Here is an 11,287-nt window from a genome sequence, read left to right as displayed (position 1 = left end):
CGAGGGGGGAGGGGAGACAGATTTTGCCTGCGGCGTGTTTTTGAATCGGAATAACTTTTAAAAATTTGAGCAAACGCCCCGCTGGCTCTGGGAAAGAACGCCTGTTCAAGAATAAATCGTACGAAACTAAACGATTATAACAGTAAAGTTCAAACTAGAGACAGCAAAATCTCACACTACATTAACCGCTCGCTGTCGGTTTTCAGTTTCTCAGTGAAATTGAGTAGTTTTGTTTTCGTATCAAAGGCCAGAATTATTTTGCATTATTCTCATCTATGTACTCATTTTGTTTTCAAGAAACATAAACGCGAATCTCACGTTTGTTGTAAACGTGGTGCATAATCTCTCTAATATTACCAGTGAGTTAAACTTTTCTTATCTCGAAATATATAAAAATAGGATTATGCTGTTAGGTAAGCTAGTTTTTGCGACTTTCTCAAAACGTACGTTGCGATAAATTAATTAAAGCCAATAATTTGCTCGGTTTATTAGTCTTGGTAAGTTCAATATAATTAAAAGACTGAATTGAGGGTAGACTGTTCACAGTCCCCCTATTTTTCCGTGGGATTCTCGAGACCGGTATGCTTCGATGGAACCGCCGCCATCTTGGTTTGTAAAAGCGAGCGCGATCTGGGGAGAGTGTCTAAACTACCGAGGGGAGCGGGAGTGGGTGTTAGTATAGTTGGGGATGGGAAGCGAAAAAATAGAGGGACTGTAACAGCTTCTCACCGTCTCGCGTTCCAAAAGCCCGTTGCACCAGCAACGGCAACACCTCATTGGTCAATTAGACAATAGTAGTTCTGAAGCGTTGACAGCATGACTGACGTATCTTTCACCGTCGGTTCTAATTAACAATTAGATTATGAGCTCGAGATTTCTATCGCGTGATAGTTGATGAGGGCGAAGCCCGAATCAACTATCACGCATAGAAATCGAGAGCGAATAATCTAATTGTTTTAGTATAAATCTACTAGTCGTTCAAAACTAAACAAGTAAATTATCTATTTCCTCATCGCAGACACTTCGAAAACGCGAAGAAGCGGGCGCCATTTTGTTGAAAATCGCTACTCACTATCTATCACAGAATAGATAGCGAGTAGCGTAGCCAATCAGAGAACTGCATTCGTGATAGAACACTAGTAGATTTATACTAAAAGGGGATACGGCTGGCGTGTAATGTGAAGATCGTGGGGAATGTTTTGATTTTTATCGTTTGTCTCGTCGGCTCGGAGGTCTGATAGTTGAAAATCAGCGGACGTTTGGCAGGCGGCAGACTGCAGTTTTCCGTCTCTTTGGACTGCTTTGAAGTAGATGGCGAACTGTAGGGACGACTTTTTTTTAACAATTCTCTGGGGCAAAACAACACACACAAAGCGCTTGCAACGTTGCTGATCGTGGCTTTCCTCGCAAGCGCTTTTGCAAAGACGTGAAGATTTCCCATCTTGTGGATCCACTTCAACTCCAAGATCGATGTGCTTTAAAAAGATCGGCTAGGGGAATGCTGGCAACTCCAGCTCTTTCCGGGATCTTAAACAAATTTTCTGTGGAAATGTACTTGTTTTTCTTCCCGAAATCGCCGACTGCTATTTTAAAATAAATGTTACAAAATATGCGGCATGTATCTGAAGGTTTCGCTGTTTGCTTCACTGCATGTGTTCCGCTTGTATTGAAATTCACTTTGCAAATAGCTGATGTACTGTACTGTATTTTCAAGCCTACACTCGAAAGACTTTCGCAACTTCATTTTATTTCGCAACTGTACTTTGTTTCGAAATGGTACAGAAACAGTACTATCGTATTTCCTTCAATTTGACATGTTTATCTCTGGGGAGTATATTTTTTGTTTGATTCAATTAGTCGAGGCGACAAAGTCTCGGCACGCCCCTCGAACACGAGACAGTGAGAAGCTGTTACAGTCTCCCTATTTTTCCCGCCGCCTCCAAACTCCACTCCCCTCCCCTCGGTAGTTTAGACAGTCTCCCCAGATCGCGCTCGCTTTTACAAACCAAGATGGCGGCAGCTCCATCGAAGCATACCGGTCTCGAGAATCCCACGGAAAAATAGGGGGACTGTGAACAGTCTAAATTGAGGGCGGAAGTAACCTTCGCTTTCTCCTTAGTAATAATTATTGATTCCAATACTAATCTATAAACGATGTGTCTACTCGTTGCGAGGGGTGAAATTTGACCATGAATTAGAAAAGAAAAAAAAAAAGAAACCGATTTCTACCTAAAATATGTAATAGTTAAGAAAGTAACATACAAAAACCTCAATAGTTAGTGCATGCACCGTGCTGGATGGAAATAAAAGCCAGGGAAAGGTGAAGAGGAAGTGAATGACTTTCGTTTTAAGCTTTTGTTGTTCAAATAAAACAAATATTAACACGGTTCTTTGACTTTCTACAACCAATGAGATCTTTGCATGGAACATCAATAACAATAGCCAGGTCATGTCAGCTATATCGATCTTGAGAACCCATTGATTAATGAGCAGTGACAGCTGAGCATAAGGTTTTAGTTAAGAACACTCTCCGTCATTTCTCGTGCCGATCATCTCATGTCACCTTACTCATTAGATCCCATTCGTTGAACTAAAGTTGTCTCTTTTTTGAGCTTGGAATAATTTTTCTCCTCTTTGCTTTATACTTATTTATTCAGTTTGTGATAGATATTGAATGATTGATGTTGATCAGTCTTTAACCCGACCAACCTAGCTCCATCTAAACTTTCTTGCTATAGAAACCAGATCAGACGAAGACCGATTGTATGGAGCTGTATTGTTGTTCAGTTTTGTTTTGGCTAGGCAAATGATTGATAGCCGGCTATGCGTGCAGTTTGCTCGTTCTCTGGTATTTCGTATGGACTGGCAAATAGAAATCGCACACAACCATTTTGTCCATATATGCCAATGACACGGTGTTAGTTAAGTACCTCATGTAGTTGTCTAAGATTCTGTGCCACATAAACAAAGAAACAAAGGCAGATAAAGAAATACGTAGCGCGGAAACCTTTCTGCCAATCTGACTCAATGCTATTGAGTCCCGGAAAAGAGATTAATTAAAACTGTCTTTGTCTGCAGCGGGGCTCACTGAAGCTTAATAAGGCTCCGTTCAAAGCGAAAGTGATTCAGTTCATATAAAGAAAAATAGATTGGTTACAACAATCGTTAATGTTGTTGAGGCCTCAAATGTAATAAATGTCCCTAAATGTAATAGAGTTCCTAAGTGTAATAACTTTTGGCCCTAACTGTAATAAAGGTCCTGAGTGTAATAACGTTTGGCCTTAAATGTAATAAAGGTCATTGGCTGAGTCCCATCACGGTTTGACCTCATGTATTTAATGATTGAATAGTGATGATGTCATTTGTCAGGCAAATGGCCAAAATTCCCCTTCCTTTGCTAATTTCGGCTTGAATTTATTTTGTCAATATCTTATGGTAGCAGCATACAACTGTTAAAACGATCATGCTTCATTGTGCTCCTCAAATAATGGGAAATTAATACGAATTTTCGAAAAATTTGCGTTAATGTCCGCGTCATTAATTAGGTAGTACGTTAATTTCCTCGACCTTAATTTTCATTATTTTTGCCCCAAATTCTCGAAACACTCCAGAAAGGAAAAAGCATTGATTTAGCGGGGTGGAGATCTGCTGGTATTATGGATTCTGTCAAAGAACGCTCGAAGTGGCCAGATTCCTATATGCACAAGAGCACGAGAAGTCAATGGTCAATCAGACCATTAGCGAACGCTTCTTATCACTTCATTTTTTTTTTCAAATTAATAATACCTTTTGCAAATACTGTTTGTGTTTAAACAGTCAAATTTTTAAGTTGGATTAGATTGTAGTGTTTGGAAGCTTATTTTCGCAGACTATTCTATGACTCATTTATCAAAAATAGTACTGAAGCTTATATGGAAAATCACTAATAAACTGTTTTGCTAACTTTCTTACTTTCATTTTGTAGCAGGGACATTACTTTCAATGACTTCTCATGATCCGCCCAATTCCGCGATTTTACAGGCCTATAAAATTACATTCTCAAATTCCACAAGCGATTTTTCTATGACCTAACGAACCCTGCTTTAAAGAAAACTAGAGAAATGAAGTCAAAAACACTTTTTTTTATGTAAAAAATGTTAGCCACAAATGGAAAGACTCGGCAGAAACAATTAATTAAAGACATAAGACAGGCTTGACCTCGAGCTAACAGGCCATTGAAGCGCGGTACAGTTAACACTCGGGTTCCCTTGTGACATTTTTCGCATCCATTCGTTCTTAAAGAGATCACAAGGTGAAAAATCTAAATTAAAAAGGCCTTAGTTAAAATTTACTATTTCTGTTGTTACTGCCTAACTAGTGTTGCTTTTGGTCCCTGTAGAATAGGACGTGCAGATTAAAATGGCATATGTGACACTTCATGTAAGGCTTTTATTTCAGTGGGTTTTAAGTATTAAAGGTAAAATGTAATCGGGATAAATTTTGGCCTTCTTGCTTTTGTATAATAAATGCAGTTAAATCTTACCATACTTATCACTGTGATTTCATGTGGAGCAGAACATGTATTACATTCTAGACCTTTATTACATTTAGGGCCAAAAGTTATTACACTTAGGACCTTTATTACATTTAGGACCGAAAGTTATTACACTTAGGACCTTTATTACATTTAGGGACATTTATTACATTTGAGGCCTCAACAATGTCCCTAAGAGACTGAACATTGTGATCCGTCGGTTAAACATCTCTGGATTGCTTGATAGCTCTCCATCCTCTTTTTCAGTGGCAAAATGTCAGTCAAGCCGTGACTTGCCACGCCGTTTGCCATTCCGAGTGTAGATCATTTCTTTCTTCTTCACTAAATATAGACGGTTTTAAAAGCTATTCGATCGATCCCAAATCCAAACCTGAACCAGTATTCATTTATTAAATAGTATTAATAAAATTAAATATCACTCGAGGGGGGATAGTAACAGCATCCTTGGCAAGACGAATTTACGCAAATATTGACAAACTTATTATAATGTACCAGTTAGTTGACAAGAATTACCAGCGGGCTCCAAGCATGTAGGCAGCGAATTGTCCTTTTTAATATTTTATGTATCTGAGTACGTTGTTATCAAAACTTTTAGTAAGATTATGTAAGGAAGATTCCTTGTGAATTACGAAATGCCGTTGATACGGAAACGACTGTAGACAAGCGACTTTCACGTCACTAAAACTGATCAGTTGAAATCGAATAAGGTAAAAAAAAATAAAAAACAACAACACTCACCTTGAAAAAAGGCAAACAGGACGAAACTGATCTCAATGGACGTACAGAATGTAGAGCTGGAGGAACGCAAGAACACAAGGCCGGAACTATACAGAAGTTTTCGTAGTTTCACTTTCACCGAGGGGGGAGGGGAGACGGATTATGCCCGCGGCGACTTTTTTTGAACCGGAATAACTTTTAATTAAGAATTTGAGCAAACGCCATGAAACTTCGTGACTTTTTCAGAATTATCTAGGAAGAATTTCTTTTTAATGAAGAAAATTTACACTGAGCAGTTTTAAGCTAGATCGCAAGGAGGAAAGTAGTGTTCGGCTTTCCTCGCTGTTGCATGCTTTGAAGAAACAAAACTTACTCAGCGTAAGAATTAGCGTGTTATGGACAAAAAGCTGCCAATATACGAACACTTGTATGAGCTAAAGACATTAGGCCTTTACTGAACCCAAGGAGCACAATTTCTTGATAATTCAGTTCATAGCATCAGAAAAGCGTTATGGATGCTTATGGATTATCTGAGTGTTCACTATACTTATACTAATACTAGATAGCCGGGCCCAGGCCCCGCCGGTTCTGGGAAAGAGCGTCTGTTCAAGAATAAATCGTACAAAACTAAAAGATTACAACAGTAAAGTTCAAACCACCGACAGCGAAATCTCACACTACATTTATCGCTCGCTGTTTTCAGTTTCTCAGTGAAATTGAGTAGTTATACTAAAATCCCTCGAAACTATCGTCAACTGTAAACTAAATAAGGTTGTCGTCTGGTTAATCGCAAATAAACTCTCGTTATTATATAATCTTTCATCCATATCAAAAACGCATTAATTCAAACATCCGCATTAAGGCCTATGATAGCCGCACTAAAACGTTCGTTGATCTTGAACGTAAGGATCATGTTAAATACTTAGGGGGAATAATTGACCAACATTTATCCTGGAAACACCGCATTATTTATATTGCTTTAAAAATCAGCAGAAATATTGGTATTATTTCGAGACTAAGACACTTTGTCCCTTTAAAAACACTTCTAAGTATTCACATATCTTTAACCTCTCCCTATATATCTTATGGCCTCATTGCCTGGGGCCAAGCTTCCAAACCTCATCTAGAAAAAATTCTTATACTCCAAAAGAGAGCCGTTCGCTTGATCAACTTTCTGACTTTCAGAACGCATGCGGTTCCATATTTTGCTCAATCTAACATTCTGCCAATCACAATGCTCTACTTCAAACTTTCATCAACCTTAATGCTTGATATAACTACTAATTCTGCACCTCAAAATATCTGCAATCTTTTCACTTCTACACAAGACATACATCAGTATAATACTCGCTCAGCATCTTCTGGTAACTACTATATTAATTATTCTAGGCTCAATCGTCATAAAAACTCTTTTTCCATCGTTGGAGCTAAAATTTGGAAAAGCATTGCTGAAAGCTATCGAAGACTACCAAAGCACATATTCAAAAAGAAAATTCAAGCATTACTATTTGTAACTTTTGAAACTCTGGACAGTTATGCTGACATTAGCACTCTTATTTCTGAAATAAAAAAGTCATCCTAATTATAATTCAATCATAAATCATAATACTTTTCTTCACTTTTCATTACTTTTTACTCTTTTGACAAATAATGTATCCAAAACTGACTTTTTTAACGCCTTCAACTAGTAATTCGTTTATGTATGTCCTTAACACCGCCTGCCTAGATTAGCTCGCTATTTGCAGGCGGTGTTCATTTGTAAGTAACTTTTGGAAAGCTTAATAAACTTGAAACTTGAAAACTTAACACATGATTACGACGGTCAAACGTAATCCAAACATAACTTGTACTATTTATAAGTTTTCAAGTTTACCTGTATTGTACAAAGTTAAGGAAAAAATTGTAAATAAAGATGTTATTTGTAAATAAAGATGGATGAGCATCATCGACATCCACTCAAGAAGAAAACAAAAAGTATCAAAGGCCAGAATTATTTTGCATTATTCTCATCTATGTACTCATTTTGTTTTCAAGAAACATAAACGCGAATTTCACATTTGTCGTAAGCGTGGTGCATAATCTCTCTAACATTACCAGTGAATTATACTTTCCTTATCTCGAAATATATAAAAATGGGATTATGCTGTTAGGTTAAGCTCGATTACCAGCCGCTGTTCGGGAAAATGAGCCCGCGCTCACCCCAAATTCGTGCTGTTACGGACTCTCACTATTAAGGACGCTAAATCGCGGTCCTGAGGGTGTCCGCAATAATGGGAGTTGATTATATGAAGTAAATGCCAGAGATAATTATTTACTATAAGTTATGTCAAGAGATAAACTCTAAATATGTACTCTTAGTGTGAGAGTTAGGATGTCTTAAAAATGTCAAGGCCAGAACTGTGTACTCCCTACTTTGGCATTGAAAACAGGTTGCAAGACAAACTCGTTCCCAGGGTCTCTCCGCTCCCTGGGACGTGAAGAGGAGAGACCCTGGGATCGAGGTTGGTGGTATGAGTGTGTTACTGGTAGATATTTTTTTGTAGTTACAATTTTTAGAGCAATCCCAAGAGAACCCAGTTCGTTATATTACTTTATAAGTAAATATTTTATTTAAACTTGTTTTGTTATTTGTGGTTCTCATCAATTACAGTCGAACCTCTTTTACGGACACCAAAGGGACAGGGATAAGTGTCCGTATTATAGAGGTGTCCGTTTTAGGGAGGTAAGCTTTACATGGATTTCGGTCTCTCAGCGACCAAGTGAACTGTCCGTAATAGAGAGGTGTATGTCCGTATTAACGAGGTGTCCGTAAGGAGAGGTTCCACTGTATATACAGGGTGTCCCAAAAGTTCGTTCCTTTATTTTAAATGGTTATATCTCAAGAACGCAGCTTTATTTCTATACACAATTTAAACAAAGCAATTATATTTCAACTAAGCACAAGTCTTCCAAAATTTAATATCCTGAGTGCCCCCCCCCCTTATTTTTTATCACATTTTGAAGCCTGCATGGCATGGAATGCAATAAATCGCGCAGCGTAGATGGCTTCATGTTCTTCCAGGCTTGTCTCAGGCGTCTTTTTAGGTGATCCATGTTCTTAGGAGAAGGGTCCTTGTAGACATTCGTTATCCATGATTCTCCAAAGGTTCTCTACAGGGTTGAGATCTGGCGAATTGGCTGGCCATTCCGTCTTAGCGACGAAATTCGGCAGGTTTTTACCGCACCACGCTTGGGTAGCCTTTGCCTTGTGGGCTGGTGCTCCGTCCTGTAACAGCGTCATCTGCCTGGTAGAGCTGAACAGTTTTCGCTTGTCTACAGCTTCTGTTGTACTTCTGCAGCGTAGCAAAGGCTTTACTTCTTTCTTAAGGATGTTTCCGATGTAATAATCGGCAGTTACAGTTCTCCCTTGGTCACGTCCGGTCATCCCACCTCAGATTATCCATTTTGAGCTGTTCTTAACTCGGTAAGCTGGCGGAACTTTTTCCTCTTGTGAGCCCCATACGATGTCATTTTGGGGGTTTGGAAGTTGAAAGAGGTATTTGGGGCATTCATCTGAAAATAGGAAATCCTCCCAATCTTCTGCAGTGAGATGTTTAAACGCCTTTGCGAATTTCAGACACGCGGTTCGCTGCTTTGTACTGAGACTGGCTTCTTTGGCCGTCCAAGTGCCCTCCATCCTTGGTTTTTCATGTACCTCCAGACAGAGTTTTTACCCTCATCAAGGCTTTTTCTTTCGAGCTCTCTTGCAAGTTGTCTTGCCGAATTCCCTCTCTTGTATTCAGCTTTTTTCAAAACTTGAATTGCTGCATCTTTGATTACCTTTGGTCTTAAACTTCGTTGTTTATCTTTTCGCCGACCATTTCACAACCCAACGCTCAGATGTTTCTAGCTTTTTAGCGATTTCTTTGACTGTGAATCCGTTAACTCTTAGTGCATAAGCTTGGGCCCTCAAATACGTAAGCTCTTTACCATTTAAATGGTTCATTTTCCATACGAGAACAAAAAATGGTTCGATGAGTGCAGCAGCTCAACTAAAAAAACTGCTGAAAAAGTAATTACAGTTTTGGCGGGAAATTAGACGCGTGCGCGCAAATTTGGTGGGAAAATAAAAATAAATTGAAAGTTTTAGAAATAAAGTAGCACAAATGTAAGGTAATAGTCTTGCAAACTGGTATTTGAAATTATTCGGTAATCGAGTAAAATTGCGTTTAAATGCAGGCTTTTAAAGTAGAGGAACGAACCTTTGGGACAACCGGTATTTTAAAATGTAAGAATTTATATAGCAGACCTGCGGATAACCAGCGTACCTTAATTGATACATTTTTTATCAAATTGTCAAATATGTTTACTTGTAATATAAAAGGTAATTAGCAAAGAAGTGACGATAAAGCTAGAGCAATAGAGTTGCTTTACGTTCAGAAATACGTATGGTTGGTTTGTTTGTTGGGGTGAGAACACAGGGAGTACTGGGGTTAAGTCAGCTTTGGAAGGCCCCACAGCCCCCTAGAGAGGAAATGCCCTTCCTTTTCCATACCTGTGTCCATGGGGCTCTTGGACACGTGTCCCGTTATTTATCCCTTGGTTCATACCGCAACTGGTGGAGAATGCCTCGCGTCCACAACATTTGTTGTTGTTGTTGTTGTTGTTGTTTGCCTTGTTTTTTTTTCTCTTTGGAAACATGGTCAGCAAAAAGCTGAGTCAGGGCTTTTCTCTATTATCCATGGTTTGAATCGCTACTTGAGTTTGAAGATAAGTAGGACTGACATGGGCATGGTGATTTTCAGTTTCAATGCAGAGTTGGTCATAAGCAGTCCACGATTCCGAGTGTATTAAACAATTGACAAAAAGACTAAGTAGAACGTCTATAACCAACTGAATTTTAAACAAAAGCATATAACACTTGGAAAATAATTAATGGGAATATTGACAATACTGTTCACAAGGCTAAAAAGTTAAAAAGATATCTTTTTAACTTTTTAGCCTTGTAAATAGTATTGTGAATCTCAAGCGAATATTATGGACAACAATTGGAATATTAAGAGCAATTCTCCAGGAAAGTGAAGCAAAGTTGGAAATGAAAAATTTTAACCTCTCTTCAATTTTTGTGTGTAGGTAGTTTATCTTGGGGGATATACAAAAACTACCATATTTGGATCGGCAGATGTATCGTAACCATGGTAACCGCACTATATGACGTCCGCCTTGGGACCATGTTTTGAGCAAAAGTTCCAGTCTCAAAAAGTAAAAATAAACGAGTCTGGTTCTCGGGTGCATGTGAACCAATTCAAATGAAATTCATACAGATGGTAGAACCACTCTCCTAGTTTATAAAATTTGCCGTTACAATAATTTGGGTTTTATAAACAAGAAGAAAATGCTCGTCCTACTATGTTCCCTGTCAGCCATTAAGACAAGCAGGAAAAACAAGCTCAACAATATTCGTTATTTCTCCGAAAGTACTCTTTCCACATAAACCAAATTAGCAGCAGAGATTACATAGATATTGACGTTTCTAAATATTATAAAATCAATTTGGGGAAAACTATACTCTTGCCATGGGTGCTGAAGACACCTGGAACAAATTGCAAAAAATTGCAAAATTGGTAATTTTGAGAGCTCTAGTATTTAGCTCAAACAGGCTTTAGAGAGAGAAAATCAGCTTCAAAAGTATCTTTTATCATCTTGTCTGCTACCTACATTTAGTAAATAAGGTTTTGGCCAACAAATTTGATGAAATTTAAATTGATACAAAACCTACCTTGCGGGTTTTGGGAATTTCTTCAGGATGCTTTTGTCGCGTGGTTCTCTCCACGCCATTCCGTCTTTTTGACCAAATCTAGCACAGACTAACAGTTACTCCCAGTTTGCTGTGTTTCAGACCAGGGGTGATGATACAAGTAGCCCGCATACACTTGACAAAGAATAGTTGACAAAGTCCAAAACATGGTCATAATGCTTGCGATTTCTGCCGTCGAGCACCGAAATTCATCAATATTATTCAGCCAGGAAGTAAAGTAAATGTGTCGAGATCGATGT

At 38.5% G+C, this 11,287-nt stretch overlaps 1 long non-coding RNA gene across 1 annotated transcript; it reads left to right on the top strand.

Annotated features, from left to right (window-relative positions):
• The first annotated feature begins 7,459 nt into the window (after positions 1–7,459).
• LOC146487891 (uncharacterized) lies at positions 7,460–7,861 on the top strand. The gene is made up of 2 exons (XR_014867409.1): positions 7,460–7,635; positions 7,705–7,861. It is a non-coding gene; the product is annotated as an uncharacterized LOC146487891 (long non-coding RNA).
• Positions 7,862–11,287: the final 3,426 nt, after the last annotated feature.

The sequence above is a fragment of the Pavona decussata genome, unplaced genomic scaffold (assembly GCF_977016875.1).
Source record: "Pavona decussata unplaced genomic scaffold, jaPavDecu1.1 SCAFFOLD_12, whole genome shotgun sequence".
Lineage (NCBI taxonomy): Eukaryota > Metazoa > Cnidaria > Anthozoa > Scleractinia > Agariciidae > Pavona > Pavona decussata.
This window is presented reverse-complemented; position numbering and strand designations above follow the sequence as displayed.